Source organism: Cupressus sempervirens, chromosome 10 (genome assembly GCF_028749045.1).
Source record: "Cupressus sempervirens isolate cs-2001-9-10 chromosome 10, ASM2874904v1, whole genome shotgun sequence".
NCBI classification, from domain to species: Eukaryota; Viridiplantae; Streptophyta; class Pinopsida; order Cupressales; family Cupressaceae; genus Cupressus; species Cupressus sempervirens.
In genome coordinates, this window is record NC_143127.1 from 598835473 (window position 1) to 598856065 (window position 20593).

A 20593-nucleotide genomic window follows, 5' to 3' on the forward strand; every position below is an offset into this window, starting at 1 on the left:
TATAACTTTTATTTCAATTCTTTTATCATCATTATTATTATTATTATTTATTTTATTATTATTAATTTTAATTTCTTTTATTTAATCCTCTACTCAATTAATTTCTCATTTAATTAATTAAAATATATATATCTAAAGATCATGATATTATATTAATTTTCCCCAAAATAATTAAATTATTAATTAAATCTTTTTAATTTAAGACTTAATTAATAGAGAATTCACCATAGACTTCCTGAATTAAATCTGAAAACCCATCATAGAACAATCCATGCAAAATCAATCTAAGGGATTAAAATCATGAATTACGTCATCTGATGCATTTAGAAGGTAAAACATCTCATATACTTGTCCTACCTTTCTAGGACAAATGGTTTAAGGGTTTAGGATTTGGACTTGAGAATTTATCTCCCCTCTCTTACCATTGAGATAGTGTGATAGGGTACGCTCATCCTGGCAATTTAGAGAAGTCGATACTCAATACCTGCAACCTGCATAAAATCCATGCATGTACATACTATATATATATATATATATATATATATATATATATATATATATATATATATATATATATATATATATATATATATATATATATATATATATATGCTAAGCTAAATAGGCAATGGCAGGAAGTGGTGCATTGTGTAGATTTCGACTAGCAGGTGACTATGACTCCCTTCCTTAACCACATTAGAAACACCATACATAAAGAGAACAAACATGCACACCATACACATGCAAGTATGGGGTAAGTATCCATAAGAAAACACATGTGATAATAAACCATCTAACTAATCATCATCAATAACTGAAAGTAATGTAATAATCATATATCAACTGAATCTGTAATACAATATATGATAGTCTCAAAACAATGCTACTAACCATCAACATAAAACTAGTCTAATAGAGTTCAACCATGATAGCAACAATGTATCTAGAAAAATGTAAATGAGGGCAGGCACTACAAAAAATCTCATAGGTTAAACCGAGAAAAACACAATACATGAGCTTACAAAAAAGAACTCGATCTCATCACACAAACACATGGATATAGCACATTGGTTGGGAATAAAATAATCGTGACAAAATAACATCACATAAAAGCGTCACAAAAACAACCACTTCACACGCCTCTAGTAAACATGCCTATCTAGTCAAACTACTATGTTTCCCCCAAACCCACCACAAAATAAAACATTACATCTTGACATGCATTTAAAACAATTTCAGTTATTTAGTCATTTTTTAGTTTTATTTATTTATTTTTATTTTAAATATAATTCCATAAAAATGATTTGTATCAAAATCATGTTTACATTTTATAATTGTATCACAGTTGTATAAAGGTTATCAATCATGCAATATTACCGTGTTATTAATTTAAATAATCTTAAATCATGAATGATTTATAATAACATAAATGTATATTATTAGATTAAATCTTAATATCAATTTCATTTTTAGAATATTAATTTGACTTCTATTTAAGCCTTATATTAATATTTACTTTTCCTTTAATTCATATTGCAACTTGAGATAACATAAACTTAAAATTATATTTATAATTAAACTATTTAGAATTTCCCTCATAATATTTAAATATTCATAACTAGATGATTATAAAGTTAACTCAACTATAACTCTTCTTAAAATATAGCTACGTCACAAATAAATATGCATTAACTTATCATCTCACTTGCATTAATAAATATATAACAAGTTATAACTCACTCAGAGTTTTTTTTAAAGAATTAATATAAAAATCTCACTTATAAGATAATAAGTCGTATTTATTCATTTAATTTTTAAAATAAATATTTTTCAAAATAAATAAATAATTTATTTTTAATTTATAATTATTTTTAAAAAATTCTTAAATTAATAATTAATCATAAAAAAAGTATTTTTATTTTATTTTTTAAATAAATTAATTCAAAAATCAAATTATAATTTTAAAAAAATAAAAATAAACATTCAATTAGTATTTTCGCATGCCTTTGATCTCTCAAATCATGCAACCATTATATACTTAGTTTTTTATATTTAGTAAATTGTTTTCACATGCATGTATAAGTTTAGCTACAACATGATATTCTCTCAATTAATCTTTTGCTTTTCCAATAAATTTTACAATTAAATTATTTTAGATATAAGAAGAATATTTATCTTTATTTATAAAACTCATGATAAATACATGACAAATTTAAAGTTCAAATCCTAACTGTTCAATTTTTTGTTTTCTTCCAATTTTCTATAATAAAATTTAAAGGGTTTTAAAACAATACGGTCATAATAATTTTCTAAAATTTTCTACTATTTTTCCTCAGTCACATTTTCTTGATTAATAAGTTTTCCTTTTTAAATTCTACAACATGATTCTTTATCCAAAGATTAATATAATAAGTTAATAAGCATTTTGCAAGCACCATGAAGACATGAATTAGACAGATCTTTCAATAAAATTCTACAATGGGTTTTCAAACCCCCCCTGACCTCCCGAATAAGAGGCTCACAACTTACCATTACATTGTAGGCTCTTGCCTAACTTTGAAATTAATTATTATTAAATTAAATCAATAATTTAAACTTTTAATTTAATCTTTAAATTTATTTCCTCAATTTGATTAATTTCTCAATTAATTAAATATAATTAAAATTTTATTTTCCTTTGTAAAATCTTCGTGAAATTAAATCATTTAATAATGTCTTTATTTGATTTAATTATAACTAAAAATCACAATAGACCCACAAACTTAATAAGAAAACTCATCTAAAAGACAGTGTATGAATTGAAATTCAAGGGTCAAAATCTTAAATTCACGCCACTTGACAAATTTATGAAGGTAATTAACTCAGATACTTGTCTTATATTCTAGGATAATTGGCTTAGGGTTAGGATTTGGTCTTGGGAACTATCTCCCCTCTTTTATCATTAAGATACTGCAGTAAGGCACGTTCATCTTGGTAATTCAGGGAATTCAATGTCTAGTACTTGCAATATACATAAAATCCAAACATGTACATATGCAAATATAACTAAACAAAATAGGCAATGGCGAGGAGTGGTACATCATGTAGATCCCAACTAGCAAGTGACTATGACTCCCTCCCTTAACCACATCAGAAACATCAAACATAAAGTAAAATGTACATGTACACCATAAACATGCAAGTATGGGGTAACCAAAAAAATTATATATACATCATCCATCTAACTATCATCATGAAACAACTGAAATCACTATATAAACATACAAAGCATCATCACCAAAAAAAAAACATGAACACATGAATAACCGAATATCAAGTAGCTCATCAAATATATAAACTAAGTATGAAATAACATCAATCAAATTAGGTAACCAAGTACCACTAAATCATATCACATAATCATAAAAGCTAGCCTAAAAGAATTCAACAGTACAACATGAAAAGTAAACTAGGGGTAGGCACTACATCCACCCCCCCTAGACTTAGGCTTACTCCTAAGCCTACTATTGCTACTAATATAAAAAAGATGAAATAAATAGACACAAAATAATGTTTGAAACACCAATAATTATGAATCCAACTTTTATTTTCATAGTTCTATTGTTTCCACTTTTTTCCTTCATATTTTTGGTTGATAAGTGTTATTGTTTAATCTTGTTACAAGTTTAACTATTTGTTAACTGATGGTGCACAATATGCCCAAAGTTCTCAATATTGAAACTCAGGATCTAATACTAGATGTAATGCGCTACTAGGGAACCCAAAAGAAATTAACCTATTAAGTCACTAAGTTTTCTAAAAAAAATTTGTTGAAAGATTAAAACACCAAGAGATAACATAGTGGAAGCAATAACTCACATTCATACAAAGCAATACATTAATAGTTACATCTCTTAAGGGTTCCATGACATTAAATCACATACATAAGTTTTATTAAGATTAAATCTAATAAGTAAAAAAATTCCATGTCATAGGATAACCATAAGTACAAAATCAAATGAAATAATATACAAGTACATAAGATGTCACATGGCATTATCAAAATGCATAATCATCCTTTGTACAAGTCACATGGTATGAAATGCTAAAAGATTATACATCATGATAACATTCAACATCTTAGAGCATTCCAAATAATCAAAGTACAATAAATCAGAATATGACCATAGAACATAATCACAAGATCAAAAGAATAGAACAAATTCACAAGTACATCCAGTGACAACATCCAACTGCCGGATCTCAATGGTATAAGAAACGCTACCACCCAACCTCATGGAACCTAAATGGCCCACTCCCACCATGCTAAGGAGATAATCTCAAGTCCCAAATGGATAACAATCTAGAAGTCATAACAAGAATCTAGGTCAAGGAATCCTGATAGCAACCTATCTCAAAGGTACCAAGTACACAAGTAAAACCTAATCCCAGAGGCAAAAAAGACACATAGGAAACCTAATATGCATGTGGGAAAGTGTCATCACATGAGCCAACAATATGGTTAAAATTTTAACCTCTCTGAACTCTGGCCCCCTAGTGACTCTACCTGGCCTCCGTATCCTTTCTTACAGACAAGGCATACTAATGTGGCATGGTCGCAACTAAGAATCTTCTCCACTCCCATCCTAGCCAATACTAGCACTCAAGGCATGGGAAAGGTAAAACACTAACTCTTGTTAATTTATTTAAACCCATTTAATGAAATATTATCACTTATTACTACAACTTTCAAAGTTGATTTAAATTATTCTCACTTGCATTTATTAAATAATAAGACATCATTAGAAATTATATTTATTAATTTAACTAATAATAATATTTAGAGTTCATTAATAAAATGAAAATTCTAAATTAATTATTATTAAAGTAAATAATTATAATTATGCCAAAGTTGGACTTTTAATTTAATCTTTAAATTTATTTCCTCTATTTAGTTAATTTCTCAATTAATTAAATATAATTAAAATTTGATTTTTCTTTATAATTATATTGTTAAATTAAATCATTTAATAATATCTTTATTTTATTTAATTATAACAAAAAATCACAACTGACCCACAAACTTAATAAGAAAACTTATCTAAAAGATAAAGTACGAATTCAAACTCAAGGGTCAAAATCTTGAATCAACGTCACTTGATGAATTCAAAAGGTAATTAACTTAGATACTTGTCCTATATGCTAGGATAGTTGACGCAAGGTTAGGATTTGGATCCTCTTGTATACCCTTGAGATACTATGATAGAGCACACACATCCTAGCATTTTAGAGAAGTTGATGCCATGTATCTGCAATCTGCAAAAAAGTCAAACATGTACATGTGTGTGTGTGTGTGCACGTAAGTGTGTGCATTTGTGTGTGTGTGAACTAAACAGGAAATGGTGGGGAGTGGTACATTATGTAGATCCTGATTAGAAGGTGACTACGACTCCCTCCCTCAATCACATCAGAAACGTCAAACATAAAGTAAAATGTACATATACACCATACACATTCAAGTATGGGGTAAGTAACCATTAAAATCATATATATAAATATCATCCATCTAACTATCATCATGAAACAATTAAAATTGTTATATTAACATACAAAGCATCATCATCAAAAGAATAAACATGAACACATGAAATAACCAAGTATCAAGTAGCTCATCAAATATATAAAATAATTATGAAATAACATCAATCAAATCAAGTAACCAAGTACCACTAAATCATATCACATAATCATAAAGGCTAACCTAAAATAATTCGACAATATAACATGAAAAGTAAACTAGGGGTAGGCACTACACCATGGCCATAATGTTGAAGAATCATCAATCATTTCTTGATCATCTTAGAATGAACTTATACAAAAATGATCATCAAGCATTTCTTGAACTTAATTCTATTCAGGACCTTAAAAGTTATACAAAAATAAGAAGAGTCAAAAATCTATTTGTTGAATTTTTTTTGGCACAAGTGTCAAAAAAGTGGGGTAAGTATATTGATAGGTGGAGCTCTTATAAGGAGTTATATATTATGAACATATATTATGGAGTTATAAGGATTTCAGGAGATATAAGGATTTCAATCCTTTTTCAAGAGATATAAGGATTTCAAAAGGATTGAAACTATGCATACAAAAATATTTTTGAAATAGATTTTGCAAAATACAGTTATACCTAGTCACAAACAATACATATATAAGGGAGTTCTACAAGTTTTCACAGAAACAAAATTTTGAGCTACTATGCATGTTAGTTTTGTCACTAATGCCAAAGGGAGAGAATGTTTCTCCTATGTACATTCATGTTGTCAATTAGTGTCAAAAGGAAGTTGATAAGTGAAGTAGATATCGGTTGGTAGACATAGTCAATGACCCATACTATAGTTCCCAAGAAAAGAGGAAGGAAGAAGTCTAAGTTTGACTAGTCATAACTAAGCTCGGTACTCATCATGAATTCTATATTTAGTAGGCACAATTGTTACCAACTATACATAGCTTAACCGAGTGCAAACATCACCAAGAATTGGAAGCTTAGTTGAGTCATAAGGATACCAAGTGACAACATTATTATCTAGCAGGAACACAATATACATCGAGTTATATAGGAAGCTTATAAAAGTTTTAACTAACACAAAAATTTGATGTGTAACAACCACACCGAGTTTGAAACATGATGAACATATTAAGGTAAATATTTATTGGGAGATGTGAATTGAATATCTTTGATTCCAAGGAAAAATAACGGCTAACTAAATAACAAAAAAGGAACGTATGAAACAAACATTATTCTAGATCATTGATCTTCATCTATTACATATTTTATAGAATTCCAAAACCCTAATTTGGTCAAATATCAAAGAGGCAAAATATTAATATAAAAGACCTACCAAGGGACATATCAAAGTTGTTGATAGTTTGAAGAGTTATTGTTGATGTTGTTGGTGTGAAAATCTATTGAAGAGGATAGGTTAGAGGGGAGAAGAGAATAAGCTATTGTAGTGTCATTGATAGTGAAGAAACCAAATCAAAGATATTAGTCACAAGAGGTCATAATGCTTTGGGAAAGAATAGAGATCTGATTGGCACAATAAGTTGCATTGTATAGATCATTTACTACTATCATTTAACCATTGTAGTAGATTAAATTTTTTCACAAGTTAGAAATAATAGTCTTTTTGTAAAATTTCTTAATTGAGTACACATTTAGGATGGTGTTGTAAAATCCTTGCAAAAGGTAGACCCTTATAGATCTAATTTTATTACTCCTAGTAGAGTAAGTCACAAGAAGTGACATTTTATTATAGCCCTAATAAGGAAATCTCTTACTGTATTTGTGAACAATTTGTGGGTACCATACCCACCATAGTTTTCCTTTTAACCAAGGGTTTCTACATGACCAAATACCCATGTTATGTATCACGATTGTATTGTTTATGTTTTCATGATTCATGCAAGCTAGTATAGATGAAGTTATTTTCATTTACAAGTATTATGGTTGGCAATATATGCTTATGGAGCTATGGGAAGAACAATAAAAAATTTGATTTCATTTAAAGGCTAAAGTTTATAAGGATATCAATTCACTCCCCCTCTTAGCATCCTACATTTCGTAAATAATCGAATAAGGCTAGGATGGGAGTGGGATAAGATGCTTTATTGTGATCTTAAATAGTTATCTTCCTTGTTTGTATAGAAGGATTACTGATGCTTCATAGAGTCACTAGTGGATGGGGTCTAGAGAAATTGCCAAGGTAATCTCAAAGTTGGCTCATGTGATGACACTCCTTAGTATGTGGCTCGAGTCTCCTTTGTGTTTATTTTTTAAAAATATTTTCCTCTAGTGGTGTACCTATTATGGGATGTTACTTTTGGATGGTGTATATATTTCGAGTTGATACTTATGCTTGAATTTATTGGTGGTTGAATTTTTTTTATGATTATCACCTATTGATTGGTTATTGTTCTTTTGAAACTTGACATTATTTTGGAAGTTAATTTTCTTTTGGTGTTTTATCTTTTTAAAAGAAAAAATTCTTTGGATTTGGTATCCTATTATTGACTTTGGTATGTGGTGGTTTGGCATTGGATGATTGTCATTTTGACTTTGGTTATCTTATGTTTTATGAGTAGCTTGTGTTACCCTTGAGGTAGATTGAGATATCAGGATTCCTTTTCTAGGATTGATTTTATGATTTGATTGTATGTGTGTCTATAGTACATTAACCCTCCTATACAGTGGGAGTGGGGGCTTTGTTAGGTTACCACAAGGTCGAGGGTAGTGACTTCTTACCATTTGGGTCCCCCTCAAATTTACATATATTGGATGCTCATTGTTATAGTTGTACCATTATCATTCTTATTCTTATCTTGGAGATTTCCTTTTCAGTTAGTGTATATATGTTTTCATATATCTTGTATTTTGAGATGTTATGGCATGAGGTATTGTATTTGAGGTACTTGTATTTATTATTACACATCCTATGCTTCATTGTATCAATTGTATTATGTATTTTCTTATGAGATTTTGTATCTATTTTTTTCATGGCTATGTACATTGTACTTAAGACTTAAAATTGTTAGTAAAACTTTCTTAAATGTAACTCAATGTGAAGGAGCATTTGAGAAGTGTAAACTGTATTTATATCACTTATGTGTATTTGATTTTTGTTTTTTATATTACTTTTGCATTGTTACTTTGATGTTGTATGAAATTTTAATCAAAAAATGGTTCAATAAACATAGTAACATTTTAGGTTGATTTCTCTTGCGTTTTCAAATGGGTTGTTACAATAGTTATACTTCCTTTGGGAGTGAAGAAATTTCATTTTCAATAATTCACATATATTATCTCATGATCATACTAACCCCAAAGTTAGTAGATCTGTTTGTGCTCTCTATATGTTATGAGATCATTTCCCTTTATTTGTCTTCTCTTGGGGAAAATTCATAGTGGTAACATATCTAAGTGGAGGTACATGTACTCTATTAAAACCTTTTCTCTTGTTAAAGTGTCAGCAATGACTTTACCACGGGGGGTTACACGCTACTCACTTTTTTCCTGTAAAAAATACAAATTCTAAGTATGGATTAAAGTTCTTTATCCTTGTGGGCTTGGTATTCTTTCTTGCTTATCCTCAAATATATGCATTATTTCTTCATCACTTTTTGCATACATCTTGTGAATCCCTTTATGGATTATGCACAATCCTAAAGAATAAATTCTCCATGTACACCTTCAATTTAGGAAGTGAGCATCCTTAGGATTGGGCTCTCTCTTTATTTTAATCTTTCAATGTATGATAAATCTCATATATGGGTCATACATAAAAAAAAATCTAAATCTCATATATGGCTAGCACATTCCATTAAATATGCTAAATCCCATACATGGGCAATTTATTCAAACACATATTCTAAGTCCCATAAATGGGTAACACATATTATTATTATTTTTTAATGTGATTCACAATGAGATGTACATTTCACATTGACAAATTAATCACACCCTTTTTTCTTTTCTTATCTCAGTCAATGATTTATCTCTTATTATGATCTTGGAGTTAGAAAAGATTAAAATCCCTCGGGGGCTTGATGGGTTCTTTGTTCCCTTGATTATGATAGGATTATCTCATTCCTTGTTCTCTACTTTACTAAGAGTTTGGATTGAGTCCATACTCTCATTAAAGTAGGGGCTAAATGTATCATATAAAATTAGAAGCACTTTAATTTAATGATAATTTACTAGCACTTATTTAGTGAGAGGCTTGCATTAATTTGTACTTCCCTCTTTCTTCTTATCACTCTCTATTCTTCCTAGATGGAATCAAGGTAGGATTTAATGATCTTTCTTGGTATTCATATTTCATGATGAAAAACTCAACATAGGATCTATACATTTGGGTCTTCCCTTTCCTCTTTCTTATCACTAGAAATATCTTTTGTACATCAAAGGTGGGATTTCTTAGAATTTGCATTTGATTTCTAGAATTTGGGACCTATTTTGGGACCTCAAGGGATTCCCAAAGACTTGGGCCTAGTTTGTAGGGATGTAGTGCATCCCTCCTTGACCAATCAGGGATGGAGTGTAACCTTACTTGGGTCCTCTTCTTGGGCTTTATTTTGGAGTTGATCAAAGGTGTTAATTTTGATGCTCAATTGGCCAATGGAAGAAAGTTTATTCTAGTTCCTATATAGTCCCATCCATTTGCCTCATTTTTTATATATCTCTTACACACACAAGAAAGAATCTATTCAAGCACTTAATCATTTAAGTCTTCAAGCATTCAAGCCATTTTCAAACACATGCAAGGAGATCCATTTGCAATCCATTGGAGAGGAGAACTCTTGTTTTCAAAGTTCTTTCAAGGATCCTCAAGGAGTCCATTTGGGGGCCTAATCATCTGTTCTATGTTCATCCTTCTTCTACTTGATCTATTCAATTGATCAAGTGATCTAATTGCATTCAATTTGAGGAATCCTATTATTGTAAGGTGAATTCATGCATTTACTTTACATTTCCAACATTTTAATTATTTTGATTTTAAGGTTAATTCTTAAACTATGATTTGACCAAGGAAAACCCACCATCAACAAAATAAAACCATTTTTCTTGCAGATTATAAGTCTTAGAAGAAAAAATAGAGCATAGATTTGAATACCCTTTTCACATGACTTCAAAGATATCAAAACTATTTCATGATCAGACATAGTTGAGAAGGGACACAATAAAAACTTGCCAAGTCAACCTTGCTACCTTAAGTTAACCCTATTGCCTTAGGTTGACTCTACCAAATAACCAAAATGTTTTTAGGTTTTAGAGATTTCATTGTTTTAGGTTTGGAACTAGATTTCATCACTGAAGGGAGTTGTGTAAACATCAAAAAATTAGATTGAATATTCCTCTTCATTTTTAAGGTAATTCATTAATGTCTGCTTTTATTTTGACACATTTACTTTCTATATACATAATTATAATTGCACTTCATATTTATTTCTACATAATGATTTAAAGGGTCTTGAATTCTTTCTCTATTTCTATAACAATTAGATCTATGTTTACATCAGTGTTCCTTCATTGCTTAGATTTCACTAATTTTCCTAAATCTTATTACCTTAGAGTTGGAATTGAAAGGATCAATCTCCTTAACTTCCCTTTGAGGTACAAAGTTAATTGAAATGTGGAGTGGTTAACCCCTTTTATGATTGCTTCACATTTGAACTTGCATAGGTTCCTGGGAAAGTGATACCCCTATTAGAAAGTAAAGTCCACCCACACAATTGAGACAGGGTGTGTATGAATCAATTGTGAGAAAACTAAACTTATATCCAACTTATTAAATCTAGCTTCAATACCAGAACAATTAACCATAACAAGAAGTAAGCCATACACAGTGATACAATTTTTTTTATCTAGGGAAACCCTTGATCAGAGGAAAAATGCCAGTAGGGATGATACATTTATATTAAAGGGTAATAGAAAGAAAATTTGAGCCACTGTACAAATTTCTTTAGTCAACAATGAAGAGTAAATCTTCTCAATATCAAATCCAATAGTTGAACTGACCAATACTGCAACTCAATTTCCAATATAGTTCCTTTATAGTTTCAACCAACATCCAATCTCTATCATTGTTCTTCTCTGATCCAATTCTCATCCTCAATATACAGCTATCACACAATAGCCACTATATGAAATTATAATATCATACTTACACTGAACAAAAAAAAAATTTTTTGCCTTCATACATTCTCTTAATAACTAATTAGGTCATCCTATTAAGGATTTCCCAATATAAAATGATTACATAGGACCTCACTATGACATTCACACCTTCTTAAGTATTACTATAATTATTGCAATAGTGTTCTCATATGTTATAATACAACTAGCAATTTTTCCAATAAAGACCAACATATTTTACTAAAAAAATTAACTAAACCCAATCCTAAACTTATTGACATGATGGTGACTCAAACAAAACCATTGTTTGGTTTTTTAAAAATAAATCTCTTTTCTTCCCAACTTAAAAATGGATGAAGAATTAAAAAGCACTTTAAAAACTACTATTTTGATGTTTATTGAAGAGAAAATACAAGATCACCTACATCACCATTTGTATCACACATGTTATTTGGGAGTACATATGCAAGCCAATATTATTGTTTTCTTGTTTAAAATTGATAGTTGATGCTTCACTAAACTGTTATTGCGATGTTTATTGAAGAGAAAATACAAGATTTCCTACATTACCATTTTTCTCATACCTGTTATTTGGGAGAACATATGCAATCCAAGATTATTGTCTTCTTGTTCAAAATTCATGATTGGGTGAAAGCTTAATAGTTGATGTTTCGCTGATCTCTATTATAGGTAGATTCCTTTTAGGACATCCTTTTGATGATAAAGTTCAAGGAACATATGTTTATCTTATCCTTAGTCTCCATCATTCATTTTCTTCATTACTTTATATGATTTCTCTAATGTCTCTTTTGAAAATATGATCTCTTGCACTTCGTCTTGATTTTTATCTCAATTTTACTCTTTTTTAGATGATGGTTAGATGTTCAATCCTGAACAAAATTCTTCTAAATAATCCCAAAAATAATCTTCGTCCAAGTTCTCTTGACTTTTTCACATAATAGTACTAAGTCTAACTTTTTTGCATAATATTACTGACTCTAAGTATTTTTCATAATATAACTTTTTTGCAGCTCTTTTAAATATTGGTGGAGTTTGAATAAAATCTACTTGAAGAAAATCCTCTTTCACATGAGCACAACAGTTTCCCCTTCATTAGAGAAGAACTCACCAAGTCCTTCTATATGTCATTGCCTCTTTGAACTTGTTATTATAGGCATGTCATAGTCATCATCAATGATATGCAAATGAACCTTATTAAATAAATATAGCACTACCATCAATAAAATAAGGTAGTCCATTAAACATAGTAGTGATAAATTCACATTTTTCACTTGCTTCCTTACCCTAACTTCAACACTCGTGCTAATTATGTTCATCATTATGGTGTAAAAGTCTAGATTTTTCCTCTTGATCATCATGAATGTATGTGTCTAAATAGAAAGATTCATATTTTCTTTCAATATTTTCCTTCAAAATATTTGGATTATTTAACCAACTCTTTTTCCAATAATGGGTCCTCCTAAAACAATGAAATTGTGTTAGGACAAGATGGTTCAAATGGTAGAAATTGGTATCTTTGAACACTTTCTCAAGAGAAGAAGAATGTTCTTAGGATTCTTTCTCATGACGGATGATAATTTTCTTCTATTTTTCAAGATAATCTAAAATGAAATGACTTGATTGTGTCTTGTCTAGCTTTATAATTGTTGTAAGACAAATATTTATTAACTCTGTGTGTGCCTCCAACTCTTTTTCATAGTGCCTTTTTTGTGCTTCCAACTCTTTTGTAAGATTTTCTTCATTCCTCCTATATTCCAATTCAATTTCTTGGTGGAAATGTAATTCTTGATGCCTCTTGATATCATTGATTTTCTTGGTGAAGTCTACCATAGAATCATTGACCAAGTTTTTAATGTTTCTAAGCTCCACATTTTAGTATTATGAGGTTAAGTTTGATAACTATCATGTTTCTTTGGAATAAAAATAATTTATCAAGGGCTTCTTTTTTAATATGTTGTATTCTAGTAGGTTGCTGCAAGGATGGTGGGTGGTTTGCTTCATAAGAGTGTTGGTAATTTTCTCTTGGGATTAATTTGGCTATGGACAACTTTATTTTATCTTGATATGTAAAATAACAAGATACATGAGTGGAATCATCATGATGTGGAGGGTAATAAGACATGTATTCAATAAACACATACATATTTATTCATATAAAAAATTAATAAAACTAGATTTTCTTTGAAACTTACCAACACTTTGGAAAATTGGCTCTAAAATATTATTGCACTAAGGATAAAATTAAAACTCTTAGTGAATTATGAAAATCGTCATTATTGTTCCACCAAGCTTTCTAGAAACTTTATTAATAATCTTCACACACTACCTATGAAAAATGGGTTGGCTAAGTCTAGGCTTAGCTAGGGTGAAAGCCTCAAAGGTAGTAGTTTATTGAGCACCTAGTAGGACTCAAACCCACAATCATCTCTTCAAATATTTCCCATGACTATCTCTCTCTATTATATAAGTTTCTTTTACTTTACCATAAGTATGCATGTATGAAAATATCCTACTAAAGTAGGGGCTATATGAGTCATCATAAATTGAGCATCATCATTAAGATGTCCAAATCCATAATTACTTAGTCATTCTAGTGCAGATTTATTCTTGAATGCATCATAGGACTCTTCTATAAATTTAATTAATAAGATTTTTGCTGTAAGTCTTCTTTTAGTTTAATTTCTAAAAGGGCTCTTAATTAGAGTGCACCCCTTTAATTATTTCATTTATTTACTCACCTCTTGCAAGAATTAATCCTATTTTTCCATGGGTGGCCTTTTGCATTTAACTTGATATTATACCTCAATTTTGAGAAAATTTTGGACATCAACATATCCAATCAAACTCCCAAATCAAATATGAGCTTAGATTGGCTATTATAGAGTGATTGGATAGGAATGGGGTGAGTCCATTTCTCTTGATTTGGGAATCACCCCATACCCCATAAATTGATCATAAATTTGAATTGGACAAAGGTATTTTTGGCTTTAGTAGAACCTCAAAATCCATGTTAGCCTCTTTCAATTTGAGTCTAAAATGGCTAAGTGAGGTACACAAGCAAGATGACCTCCCTCATTTTTGGATCCATCTTATCATACCTATTCAACTCCAAGAATTCATGATCTTAATCAAACAAGTATTCAAATAATCAAGCAATCAAGGCATCTCGTCCTACCATGCCCTTCATGATGGAAAGCATCAACAACCATTATGCAAGCATATATTTTTTGATTTCCTTTTAGGTCTTTATGTATACATGCTATTGAACTAGCAATTGTATTATCATTTTAAGAAGCATTTTTATCATCAAGGTACAAGACATCTTGTGTAATGCCGCACCAAGGGATCCAAAAGAAATAACCTAATGTTTTACTAAGTTTGCCAAAAAAAAAAAATTTGAACAAGAAAGATAAAACATACACATCAGACACATGGTAGCGGAAGCAATACATAGAATCAACTAAAATCATACATAATAGGTTACATTCCTTAAGGATACCATGACGTTGAATCACATTTAAATTTAATTAATACTAAGTCTAACAACTACCACTACCATATGAAAGAATAATTATAAAGTCCAATGTCCATTTAAATAATATGCATTTATTCTGAATGCCACTTGGCAAATGAAATTCAAAATGCTCAATCATCCATTGTACATGTCATAGGGTATGAAAAGCTAAAAGAATATATACATATGTAGAAATAGAAATACATCATCCTCCTCGGATCCATGATACAGAGAACAATAAAATAAAGGAAACCATCCACCATACATGATATACCCATCCATCATAAAATACAACCATCCATCATAAGATACAAAGATAGAATGAAAGGAAATACAGACAAGGAAGCTCCAGCCACGATGACCATGGATAGATCTCAATGATAAGAGTAAAAAATGCACTACCACCTAACTGCGTGGAACCTAAATGGCCCACTCCCACCACGTTGAGGAGATAGCCTCAAGTCCCAAATATGATATCAAACCAAATATCAAAATACTCTCTAAGTCTAGGAAATCCTAAAAGCAATCTAACTCAAAGGTTCTAAGATAGATAGACATCTAATTCCTAGAGGCACACAAGACACGTAGGAAACCTACTATGTAAGTGGACAAGTGTCATCACATGAATCATGTTAGAGTTACCCTAATAGTCTCTTAATACCACAGCCCCCTGATGATACCTATGCGGCCACTAGTAACCTCTCATACTAACAAGGCATACTACGGATGCAAGGTCGCAACCAAGTGTTCTCTCTAATCCTATCCTAGTCTGTACTAGCACTCGAGGCATGGGCAAGAACATACAAATACTCTTATTAGGTTCATTTTACTCTCATTTAGTGTAATGTTTTCACTTATTAAACAACTTACAATGAGTTATCCTAGCAACCACTTAGGGCCCCGGCCCCCATTGCAAGCCACTTCTCGACATTACAAGTAGATAACCTACCCTAGGCTCATAAAAGTACAAATCAATAATCATATAAAAAATCACCTTAGTCATATACACGTGACTGGAAAGCATCAAAAGATAATCCACAATAATCACATCAATTCTCTATGAACAATAGGAAAGCATCAAAGATAGACCACAATATCCATCGGTTCTCAACGAGCAACCAAAAAGTATCCCAATAATATTGATCAATGACTCAAAATGGTTAAGTCAAACATGTCACAATATGACATCTCCAAGAATAAGAAAACAAACATCTCAGTCCAATCAAAGCGACTGGAAAGAAATTCAATTATAACTGATCGATGACTCAAAAATGGTTAAGTCAAGTAGGTTATACATTCACCTCAGTGTCACACAAAAGCACTAGAAAGAAATAACAAACAATAAATACAACATATCATAGAGCATACCATCACATTACCATAGTTGGGTTAAAAAGATCAAGATCAAAACATCATAGCATCACAATCACATAACTCCCAAGCCTCTGGTAACATCCTAGGACTGGTCAACATTGGGACAACCCCAAAACCCAAAACATAGACAGTACATAGAAATCATAATAGTTTCACAGTTAAGTTTGATTGATAATATATTGTTGAGTCAATGTGAGGGTTCCATTTCCAGTTGAACGTATGTTTCAAACAGATAAAATCCATGATTACCTTTACAAATTATCTTGTTCTTTAATTTAAATAATGGTACAAGTACCCTATTTCGATCTTAAATCCATTGATCTAATTGATCTAAGGATAGTTGTTTATTTAAAATATTAAAAATAATCCCCATTAACTTTAAATAAAATAATTAACAATTTCATTTAAATTAGATTTATTAATAATAATTAAATAAATTTAATTCTTCCCTAACATCTTATTAATTATTAAGTATTAATATTTAATAACAATCTATTTAATAAGCATTATTAAATAATACTTAAATTAATATTAACACTTAATAATAGAATTATTAAATACTAATGAAATTAATATTAAAATTTATTCATTAAAATATTAAATAATAATAAATTAATATGAAAATCTATTAATAAAATTATTAAATAATAATAAATTTTATATCATAAAACTTATTAATAAAATATTATTAATACATAATAAAATAATAATAAAACAAACTTTAATTAAAAAACATTGATATCGCTGCCCATTTTATAGGAAAGGTCACAACCTTTAAAGCCTGCGGTAGCTCTGCCATAGCAGACTACTACGGTAGTGGCTAAGTCTACCAATTATGAAGGTAAGGGGGTAGGGTGTGGGTAAAACCCACCCCTCCCAAATTTTTTTTTTTTTTTTTTTTAAATTTTATTTTGTTATAAAATAAAACAACGAACACCCCCCCCCCCCCCCAAAAAAAGAAGAAGAAGAAGTTTTGAATGTATTTTTTATAATAAAAATTCCAATGCTACTCTGATAGGAAAATACAACCAGCCAATCGAATTTTCTAATTTAAATTTTCAATTTCAATATAACACCTTTCCCTATTTAATTTTCACTTTTTAAACCTGTTGAAACAAGGATTATATTGACCATGTAAACCTTTCCATGTACAACAGATTGAACAAACGTACTGGAAACTCATAATATGCAAAATTCCTCACAAGAGTTATACTGAAATCATTCAATAGACACGATGAAGACAGGAAAGAAAAAAAGTATTAAATTGAATGAATAATCACAAGCGTCTACCAAGACATTGATGCTACTCACTATACCCAAGAAAATTGTCTAGAAGTTCCTCCTCTCAGAACCTACTTCTTTCTGAAAATTCCTTCCTTCTCCGAAATTCGCTCCCAAAATTCGTGTCCCCCAAAAATGAACCCTCCAATTGTGATAAAGAGTTCTCTCCTTAAATTGGGGCACTAATTGTGCGTTCACCAAGAGAACTCTCTGCTCACCAGACTTCAACTCCTATTAACTTTTATTTATCATTTCCATGCACATCTATTAATTAATTAAATTACTTTATTTACTTGTTACTTGACTTCACTTTTAATTAATTTATTAATTTTTAATCTCATGCACACTTTATGCAATTAAAAATATCTTTATTAAATTCAATTGTTTTATCTTTTTAATTAATCTCTTATATTTTAATCTCATGCATGCATCATGCGAACTTAAAACTTTTTCATAAATTAATATCTTTTTATTTTTTAATTTATTTTCAAAAGTTAATTGATAAAATATTTATTAACTTAAATAATAATGTTATTTAGTAGTTATTTAAAAATGAACTCTAAATACATTATTATTAAATTAAATTAATATTATCACATTCTAATTTATTCTTATAACTTTTATCTTCAAATTTAATTCATTTTATTTAATTAATTTTTCTAATTAATTAAATATAATTAAATACTAAATATAATTAAATATTAAAATATCATAATTATTTTCTATTAAATTAAATCATTAATTTAATCTTTTAATTAGATTTAATTAATAGAAAATTCACCAAAGACTCATAAAACACAATACAAAAACCCATAATAGGAAAACACATACAAAATCAAACTAAAGTGTTATAATCATGAATTAACGTCATTCGATGCATTTGGAGGGTACTCAACTCGGATACTTGTTCCAATTTTCAATTAGGATAAATGGCTTAAAGGTTTAGGATTTGGACTTAAGAATTTATTTTCCCTCTCTTACCATTGAGATAATGCAATAGGGTACGATTATCCTAGAATTCAAGAAAGTCGATACCTAGTACCTGCAACTTGCATAAAATTTACGCATGTACAAACACAATATTCTAAGCTAAACATGCAATGGCAGGAAATGGTGCATCATGTAGATCTTGACTAGCAGATGACTATGACTCCCTTAACCACATCAGAAACACCATACATAAAGAAAAAAAAAATACGTAGACCATACACATGTAGTATGGGATAAGTATCCATAAGAAAACACATAATAATCCATCTAACTCATCATCATCAATAACTGAAATCATTGAATAATCATCATGCATACATGAAATATAGAGTACCAAGTAATCTCATCATATAATAAACTGAATGTAAAATAATATCTAATAATCTCAATACAATACTACTAATAATCAAGCATAAAACTAGCCTAAAAGAGTTCGGCAATGATAACATAAATGCGAACTAGGGGTAGGCACTACATCCACCCCCCAAGACTTAGGCTTACTCCTAAAAGCTTGCAAGAATGGTAATACTAAAGAAATCACTGTGTGGGCCCCATTGAACCCTTTGACTCTACGGAGAATACTACAACAAAAATATCTGTGGTAACAAGGTGCTATAATAACCATAAAACATCCTACTATAAAGCATAAATAGAAGACACATGTTTTGCAAATAGAATAGGTTTCAATTTTCAATTTTGCCTATATTTAGGTTTATGTATAGTTTTAGTTTTGAAAACTAAGTGTTGAAGTATGAAAAATATACAACGAAAATTTTAATTTATGATGATGTTGCTTCTGGATTCGATTGTGTAAGTTTTTAATCATCAACGAAAAAACTTACACAATCGAATCCAGAAGCAACATCATCATTAACAATGGATTGTGAAAACTTGATATTATTAATTTTAATTTATGTTTTAGTTCAACTAGTTCAAGTTTCAGTTTGGTATAGATACATATAACAGTTTTAAGTTTTTATTTTTGGTCAACTAGTTAACAACTAGTGGTATTCCAATATACGCAAAGCTCTCAATGTAGAAACTCGAGCTTTGATACCAGATGTAATGCCTTGCCAAGGGATCCGAAATAAATAACTTAAAGTTTTACTAAGTTTGTCAAACATTTTTTTTTTGAACAAGAAAGATAAAAAATACACATCAGACACATAGTAGCGGAAGCAATAACATATAATCAACTAAAAGCATACATAATAGGTTACATTCCTTAAGGATCCCATGACGTTGAATCACATTTAAATTTAATTAATACTAAGTCTAACAACTACCACAACCAGATGAAAGAATAATTATAAAGTCCAATGTCCATTTAAATAATATACATTTGTTCTGAATGCCACTTGGCAAATGAAATTCAGAATGCTCAATCATCCACTATACATGTCATAGGGTATGAAAGGCTAAAAGAATATATACATATGTAGAAATAGAAATACATCATCCTCCTCGGATCCATGATATAGAGAATAATAAAATAAAGGAAACCATCCACCGTACATGATATACCCATCCATCATAAAATTCAACCATCCATCATAAGATACAAAGATATAATAAAAGGAAATGCAAACATGGAAGCTTTAGCCACGGTGACCACAGACGGATCTCAATGGTAAGAGTAAAAAAAGTACTACTACCTAACCGCGTGAAACCTAAATGGCCCACTCCCACCGTGTTGAAGAGATAGTCTCAAGTCCCAAACAAAATGTCAAACCAACTATCAA